Raw genomic sequence first — 9,520 nt, forward strand, 5'->3', positions numbered from 1 at the left:
TGGAGGGCCTCATTGTTCTTTTCTTCAGACGTGAGAAGTTTCTTGAACAAAGCTTTTCTGCTACATTGAGCCTACCGGACTAGGCATTGCTGTTGCTAAACTGGCATAATGGATTGTGTAATTGTATTCATGATTGGTTGTTTTTCCCAATATCAACTTCGCTAATATCAAACAATCAAGCAACCAGAGTCTGTGATCTGATTGCCATATAAGACAGAATCTGTAAATTCAAACTAAAGTCTGTTTTTGTGAATATTGCTTTGTTGTATAAAGATGGCAACAACTTATAGAGACATTTTGTGAATAAGCCATATATCAATAAGGTTTACCAAACGGCTGTTGGAAGAGACTGCATATTTGTAACTCCTCCATCAACCGGCACCAGAACCTGCACGTTTGCTAGAATGCCGGGAGTCAGCATGGACTCTGGATTGTATCTGTAATCCACTCTGACCATGCTTTAAAAACAAAATTGTAGCTATCAAAATAAACATCACAGTATATTTGGTATTTTTACTGTAATTCTTAGTGACAGAGATGAAAATTAAACATTGTTTGTTGGGGGATTTAAATGCTGTTTCAGTTGTATGCTGACATTTTTACCTACAGAAACACGGTTTAGATAATTGTTACTATTAAGTTGTAGTAATATTAATAGATCAGGTGAATAAGTTGGTCTATGATGTCATAGCCGTGCGTTAAGACAATTCTTACAGCGCAACAGTCATGTAATCTTGTCCCTTAATTTATCCAAGCCATTTTATAAATCTCCTTAATAACATGTGCTATAGGATGCTTGTAGCAAATTGGATAAACAACTTTTGTTCCTAAAAGACTGTTAATGTAATATTGCAGAACTGAAAATAAAATACTGAAGTGGGCCTGTGATGTTTCATAGTAAATTGCATGTTTTAATGTTAAAATTTGTTACACAAATCTCGTGATTGTGCTTTGTATGAAGGCTTAGTGTTATTTTGGTCCCTATGTAACTTAAGATAATGCATTTGCTGCAATCAACACCCTAACCCATCTCATCCCTTGCTATCTGAATGACTAATAAATCTTCAGCAAGGCTTTATTTTTTATTGCTTTATTGACATCTGGTTCATATGAAATATCCTTTCCTACATATCTCATGCATTATACTATATGTAACAGAATGCAGTATCAGTTCTTCTAAATACATAACACAATGAGACACATACACAAGTGGTTTAACACTGAGAAAAGTATTTTAAAATAATACAATAATGTTTTTGCTATACCAGTTGTTGGTTGTATACATATTGATGTCAGTTATGGATTTTTATTAAAAGAAAGCTTTCATTCTTATTTTAAAATTATAGAAAACTAGATGTTCTACATACTTTAAGGTTATATACAAAATCCATTGTTAACTCCCATGAAAATTGAACAATATGCCCTTGTCGCCCACGTCAGAAGTACCAGATACTCCTATTGAAGGGGCCATGGTCATTTCCTAAAGATCTGCATGTGAAACACATTTATAAAAGGAGGCAATTTGTTCTTACAAAAAAGACATTTTTATATATAACAAAGAGCACAATACCTGTGTCATTGAATGACTAATGGAATACTACTGAAAAAGTGTCTAACGGTATGTATGGTAATGCGGTATGCTTAATGATTAACCAGCATGTAGCTTTTGATCACAGAACAAAAGCTTGCTAATAGAAAACCACATGCCATTTTTTAAGCTCACAAAGATGTTCGCTTGCAGTTGTTCAGAATTCTACATTAAAAATCAAATGTATATACTTTAAAATTGCCTCTAACAAAATCCTGAGAAATCATTTACACATACAAGGACTTACTTTACAAAAAAGCCCGGTCCTCTTACTGGGGTGGGTCACTAATGGTTTATGGGAGGGATGTTGGGTAGATCCACATTTTAACATGTAGTCTTGTGTGAATATTTGGTTTTTACTTTCCATTCTACATACTTCTTGCACTTACAGCATTTAACCACCTAGACACTTTGGGATGAACAGGTGGACTTTTCGTTAAACTGATTATCCTAATATCAATCAATATAAATATAATACCAATACCAATACATTAATACAATCTTAACTTTAGTTAAAGTAAGCAAATGTTTGCTTTGGCAAACCTGACAAGCACTAGTGATTACCCGTTTGATTGTGTGAGACACTACACATTATTATAGCACAGCTCCATGATGTTCTAATAAACATGTCCTTTATCTTCAGATTAAGTCTGACCTTGGAGCCTTTTGTCTCCTTTCTGTGTAACATGTGAGAGTTTTGAAATCACTATGATTATTTTCTTTGTAAATCAGTGTCTTTATACAGAAACAGGTGGCTACATTTAAGTTTATTTTTTATATATGTTAAAAAGAGACATGCTCAATAAGACATTCGTTAATAATCTTGTTTAAAATTGTGCTTAAGTTACTTTTATATAACAGTATGTTCAAATTACAGACTTTGTACATGTAGATAGAAGATTTTAAAGTCAAACCATCCAATACCTTCATTGTGGCTGCTCTAGCCAAGGCTCAAGAACTGAAAAGATCAACAGATGACTTCAGCTCCATCACTGTTTTTTAAAATCTGAAGACGTCTGAGCATTTAATCAACGTTGGTTTTTAGGTAGCTAACAGCTGGTTTCACAAACTCCAAATAGAACTAATCTTAAAACTATTTAATCTTACCTTAGATAAGGCAGTCCAAGATTGGTGGTAATCGGAGTATGTGAAACAAGACAATTTGGGAGGGAACATTAAATAGATTTGGGTGTCAAACTAGCTAATAACTGTATAAGTAGAAATGTACAGTAGAACAGGCTGACAGGATAGTAATTAGAGTTTGTTCCAGGTACTTTTTTTTTTACTTTTTTTTTTTTTTTTTTTATACCCAAAAAAGGGATCAGGTGGCCTAGCAAAGATCAGCCAAATTTTCACTGGTGACCTGGCCAACAATGAAACACAGTAAATCACAAACCTTTACACATGTAGGGAAAATATCCCCCACAAGACTAGAATCACACAAAAATCAATTTTACAACACACAATATGAATGCTGGTCTGCTCAGACAATCAGACACACAGTCCTTGTCTCCAGGTGCCTAGCACTAATGCCGTCATCAGTCTCAATCCACGTCCCAACAAGTAAAGTGAAAACCTCCTACCCGTAACACAGCAGAGCTGCAAGGGCAGGGTTCACTTCACTTCATTGTTCTCAGTGTCTTATTGTTTGTCTTGTTCATTTTTATTGATACATTTTAGTCTTTCACATCCTTGTTGAACATGCACTAGGTAAGTCTAATGCTAAACTCACAAAGTTTTATTTTATGAATAAAATAAAACCACACTCTGCACAACTGTTTATCTTTTCATATAACAAAAAAAAAAACTTGAAGCTTGAACAGCCAATTACAACAGAACCAGATTTTGAAAGACTGGAGTACAGAGGCTGAGATACAACATGAATGCTTTAAAAAAAATTGCAAATAAGAAAATCAGAACCAAAATTTTTTAAAAAAAGTCTTCATTGCATCTTCCTCTTTTGAGTGCTTATGTACAACACTGAAAGAGAAACAAATAAAATGAAAAACATGTTATAGAAAAAGCAGGGTATTATTTTGTTTAAGGCAAACATACAGCAGAGATGAGAGGTTCAATTTAACGAAAATTTATTTAACAGTGCCAATGCCTAAATCATGATGTAAAAAGCACCAGTTGCATGTACACAGCCTACGCTACACTATATAAATCAAAGCACTTCAAGGTTAAAAGCAACTTCATGCATCATTTAGTACAACAATGTGCTTCATGTTCAATATGTATGGCATATTTAGAAAATGAGGTCTTCTTAATTTTCTATACATGCTGTACAAGAACAGCTGTGTTGAGGACCAAGGCACTGTACCTTTTTTATTTCACTTCACAACAGGGCTTGTTTCATACCTACCATTGTTACCCCTCAGAAATGCATCTCCATATTTGTTCTTCAGCTGCCCATTGACATACTATTCTGTCTGCTCCACTGCAATGTTCATGTACCCATCCAAACATGCCAGAACACCTAAATGTCATGAAAGGAACATTAAACAGGATATCTAGAGGATTTCCTGCCAGCTGATCCAAGGGCCTGAACAGACTACTGCAGCTTACAGTACTGCTGCTTTTTTCACCATACAATAGGGGGTAACACCTACGATACATAGTCCATTACAGTCCATTTTAAATATTCCTGTTCTAAAGAAAAAACATATTCTGCTACCAACATTAAAGTAATGTATTACCATCACTCCATTGATTTCACATTTCTCTGTATGAAAGCGGAACACATTATGTTAAATGTGTATTTGTATACCATTCATAAACAATACAATTGGCAAACATATCTTGCTCTCCTTCCCAGGGTAGCTGAGTGTCCAAAATCTTTGGGGCAGACCACAAACCTTCCAGACACTAGGTCGGGGGAAGAAAGCCTGTGCGAGCATTATTGTAGGTTGTATCTTAGACACAGCACTGTTTTAAAACAAAAATTTCCTTCATTATTGGAAAAATGTAAAATATTTGTCGTTTTGACTGATTTTATGTTTTCTTCATTAAATTTGTACTAATTTTTGGAGAAGTACAGAACCCCTAAAGGGACATCGTGGGAAAATAAAATACTATCTAGTGCGAGCGTGTTAATATCTTGCTGACTGCAGCAGACACCGGGTGTTCTCTGTGCATAGGTTTGGAGACAATCACCGTATTTTCTGCATGGCGTAACAACTATGAAAAACTGGTGTGCTTTTAGGATCATGCTATTGTAACGTAAATACATTATTTATTGCATCCAATTGTATTCTCTTACTGTCTGGAACATTTCACCTGGTTACAAATGCACATATATGCCCTTTACATAGGCTACGTCATACAACAGCTCATAGCTCCTGAAGACTAACTCGCAAGTGAAAGCTATTTTACCCCATGAAAGCCTTCATGATAAGGAGTAAATTGAGTCATGTGTCTCAGTGATTTGCGAGTTATTACTGGAATGACAGGTTGATGATCAAGCATGATCCTGCTTTTGTTTTCAGAAAGTGGGTGCAAATGCAGCGCAAAATGATGGCTCATCTACCAAAATGACAGTATTTCGGCTACCACAATCTCTTACAAGTATTGAGCACGAGTAAGTGCTTACAAGAGATACTAAACTTTCTTTTTTAATTTGGATCTTGTCCCTTTAGGTGTACCATAGAAAAGCATTACTATTATTTTATTTTAGATCTTAGTTAGCTATTCGTAATGTAATTTACCAAACAAATTAAGTGTAGAATACACAAACACACGGTCGAATTGGGCACTGTGTCTTGACACCTGACAATAGATTTTGGACAGTGCAAAAAAAAAAACACATCTGTATCGGTGGGGGGAGGGGCTAAATTACATATGACATTGAATAAAATAACATTTATTAATAAGTTTGAAATGGAGGTGAGAAGTAGAAACTGGAGTCTATGGTGCGCAAACATTCTGCAGCCCTGCTCTACTTCACGCTGAAAGAATGATTACAGCGCATATGATATTTTTTTTTTTTTTAAAAGAACTGAAACTCCCAAAATCTAGACACACTGGCTTGCATTTTAGTACCAACCACTGCTTTCCACATGACTGATGGGTTTTCAATGGCAATATAATTGCTTCATGCGATTTACAAGAAGTACAGCATTGATGTATCTGCATAAAGCTTTTGATAAATATTCTCCTCCAACAGCTTCAAATAAATTACTATTAATCAAATGCACCTTTATCATACAGGCCATTCAGACACCATACACTTTAAGTAATTTTCCACGAGCCTTCTAATCACCAAATCCCCATTCCCACCCCCCACCAATGCAAAGAAGCTTTAAGAAATACATGAGCAGGATACAAGGAAGCCACCCACGTGCCCTTTATGCCAAGCACTCTATAGAAATATCTGCACATCTCAGAGACTGTGGTAAAAGTCAGCGCCCCTTAACCTCTGAGTCTAAAGACAACTTTGACTGTGGCAAGTCTGTTTGTTCTAGTTAAATCTTTCCTAAATCACAATAGACTCATATTGGAAAGGTAATAAGGGGATTTAATGAAAAGAATTTGAAAAAAAAAGGAAATGAGTCCATCCTTATTTCAGCATTTAAAACAAGCAAGTGTTTGCACAGCAAACAACCCGGAACTACTATCCGCCAAAAAAGTTAATGAAATACTATCCACGGATCCATTGGACCCATCATGTATTTGGTCCAAGAAACAGAGAAATGAAATCCTTTTAACAAAAATGACACTTTAGCAAAATAAAACAATACTGTTCTAATATTTCAGCGCAGTATTATTGCTCAGATGCAATTTGGAGGGGCACATTGAAGGCAGGTGGGGTTTTTGCAGGAGACAGAGACGTTTGTCTTTTGGTCCTTTAATTATGGACAATTGAAGCACCTTTTCCTTTTGGGTTTGTGAATATCATCTGCAGGGATTAGGTCAGAGTTCTGGAAATATCCATTGTAAGAGAGCAGAGTTTGCAAGGTACTTTGGAATTGGTCATTCTGCTCCACACAGGGACAAGCTATAGGGCTTTCTCAAGCACCTTTAGGAATTCAGATGGTGTTAGACTTCTATTTGGGACTGCAGACAAATACAGAGTGCAACTGTTTATCCAATGTATAGAACGGCACGAAAGAGAGCCATTGGCCAAAAAAAGTAAAACATAAATTTATGAAAAATCCATCTGAAAAAAATTGGAAAAATGTGTTCTTTGAACCCATGGATTGCAGTTCTAGGTTAAGATACGATAGTACAATTCTGGTATACATCAAAGGGGAGTTTATCTCTATATCCAAAATTAATATAATGTCCCAGCAGGTTTCCATAATAAAACAAGTGAGATTTTTTTTTTTTTTAAATTAAAAAAACAACGAAGAAATCCCCTGGGGCATAACATACAGAGAAGGGATTTAGGAATGTGAATGAGTGTGATCTATTAAAATTTTGCCCCAGAAGTTCCCATCACATACAGAACATTTTATTTATTTACATATCATTTAAGAAAATAGTCAGCTGGAATCCCTGGGACCTGCCCCTGATGTCCCAGCTTAAGTACTGATCATAAAAGATTAAAACGTGTTTTTTCCATGGATATTCCAATATTGGCGATCACTAATTCACTACCGTGCCATAGTGGTGAAAGCCTCTACTCTTCTACATGTCATATAATTAAGAAATATTTCAAATCTAGTATGATGGAGCACCTAGTCGGGTAATCACCCCAGAGTTGTTGGTGACCAGACGGTCACTGGTCTGCCAGTGAAGTTCTTCAGAAGTATATATATATTATATATATATATATAATATAATATATTATATCTACCGTGCCGTAGAGTTCTATAAGGCTTTATAAAATTTGGTGAACCACGGAGCAAACATGTATTTTGACCCACGGACTGGTGCCCCTATACGCATATGTATATATATATATCTCATATCTCAAACAAATACAGGAGAACTTTCGACAGCAACTCCCGACTCAGGAATCCAAAATCAATAGGTTTTAGTTATCTCATTATTATTTAAAATAATAATAATAATATAATAATAAATAATAATAAATAATAATAATAATATTATTATTATTATTATTATTATTATTATTATTATTATAAATGCATATTTTAAAAGACTGCAGCAAAACCGCTAGCGCGTTTCGATATGTTGTACATATCTTTCTCAAGTGCTAATTTAAAGAAGAAAAATATGTATTCACATTATAAAATAATGGAACATGTATTCCACCAAGTACAAATGTTTCCAAACAAATCTGGAATAGTGGAAAGTGCTTCCAATACCGTAGATGTGAGATGCAGTGTCCCCATTCCAACCAAAAATAGATGGCAGGAGAAAACTTAAATTATGTTATTTAGGAGGTTTGTTTGGCATGTATTCGTGAAGTTGTTAATTGTTTTAACCCTTTCATGCAGACAGCTGTTTAAATGTGACGTTCTCTACAGCCTCACGGGGATATGCGCATGAAAGAACATTAACTATTTTAGCCCTTGCCTCTTAAAAGGAATGACATAAAGGCATTTAAAATGAATGCCTCTATTCGGCGCTCGCAATCCATCTTGGTTCATTGCTTTAAAAAAAATAATGTAAATCTAAGGCAAGACTCACTCGATTTATTTAACAGCAATAAAACATTATCCAAATTAAAGAGCTAGTAGATTTTCCGAAAACGGGTTTACATCACATTAGACTAATTTTACAGCAATTAAAAGCAATGAGGAACACGATTTAAGGGCACAAATTAGTACTGTAGACTGGAATATTCGAAGCATTCTTGTTACTTTTTTTGGTTTGTGGCACGTTACATTTGAACTCGATTTGCTATTTGCATTTCTACGTACGCTACTCACCAGTAAGAACCCATAACATACAGAACACTTGTTCTAACCATGTCATCTAGTTAATAAATATTTGTGCAGTAAAGTAACACCTCCTATATTTACTATAATAGGAAAGACGTATAATTATAATTTCACAGTACTGGAACTGTATTTGTTCAAAAAAAAAAAAAAAAACTGCTAATTATACTAGAAATTACTATTAAACATAGCTGCTTTCGTATATAGTTAAAAACAAAGACCCCACGCATTGCGTTTTTCTTAGTTTCTAAACCGAAAACAACTAATTTTAAGCAAAGCAAATTACTGTCCAGGAAAATACTGTATTTTCGTCTCCCTGGCTACTCACCTTTCTGTTTACAGTCACGAGTAGTCTTAAATTCTAAAGCGCCAATCAGCTTATTCAGTCACTGACTTACTACGGGACCTCCAAAGGGAAAAATAATAAAGCCGTAAAAGGAGGAAATGTTTTATTCAAATCACATTTCCTCAATCGAGTTCAGAATCAGGAGGACATATACTACAGTATTTGCAGATTTTACTTGTTTCAATACTTGTTTATCCGACTTTTAATTGAACGCAATGTTCTGCTACCTAGAAACAGGCGATGAAATGTGAATGTTAACATTTACAAATGTTACATCCATCCACTTTTCAAGACTTGGTAGTGCCCCTCGCGGCCAACTAGTAACAGGCTTTATAAGAGAAGGGAACATTATACAGTGTTTTTTATTTTTTTTAATACCGTATTTTTAATTTTTTTTTTTTTTTTTTTTTTTATTTGGAAAGTTTCCCTTTACATAACCACCATATTGAACGTTTAATGACAACCCGAAGTATCGACGAACATGGTCAAACTCATAGAGGTAACATTAGGGCAATTATGCAAATAAATAAACAAATAAGTAAATCACTGATAATCGTGGGGAAAGTATAAGAAAACTTATATTTGGGTTACCTGTATGCTTCATATAGATCTTTTCTAATAGTTGTAATAGTACATACACCTAAAGTCTCACACTTGACTTGCCTTGTTTCTGGACACTGAAAAATTCTGGAAATGTATCAACTGCCCCGCCCAGAGGTGTTAATCACTGTGATATGA

At 34.9% G+C, this 9,520-nt stretch overlaps 1 long non-coding RNA gene across 1 annotated transcript; it reads right to left on the minus strand.

Annotated features, from left to right (window-relative positions):
- Positions 1 to 1,109: 1,109 nt before the first annotated feature.
- LOC121296933 lies at positions 1,110 to 8,850 on the minus strand. The gene is made up of 3 exons (XR_005947119.1): positions 8,765 to 8,850; positions 3,954 to 4,067; positions 1,110 to 3,568 (listed from the first exon to the last, which is right to left on the minus strand). It is a non-coding gene; the product is annotated as an uncharacterized LOC121296933 (long non-coding RNA).
- Between the last annotated feature and the right edge of the window lie 670 nt (positions 8,851 to 9,520).

Source organism: Polyodon spathula, chromosome 2 (assembly GCF_017654505.1).
Source record: "Polyodon spathula isolate WHYD16114869_AA chromosome 2, ASM1765450v1, whole genome shotgun sequence".
Taxonomy (NCBI): Eukaryota; Metazoa; Chordata; class Actinopteri; order Acipenseriformes; family Polyodontidae; genus Polyodon; species Polyodon spathula.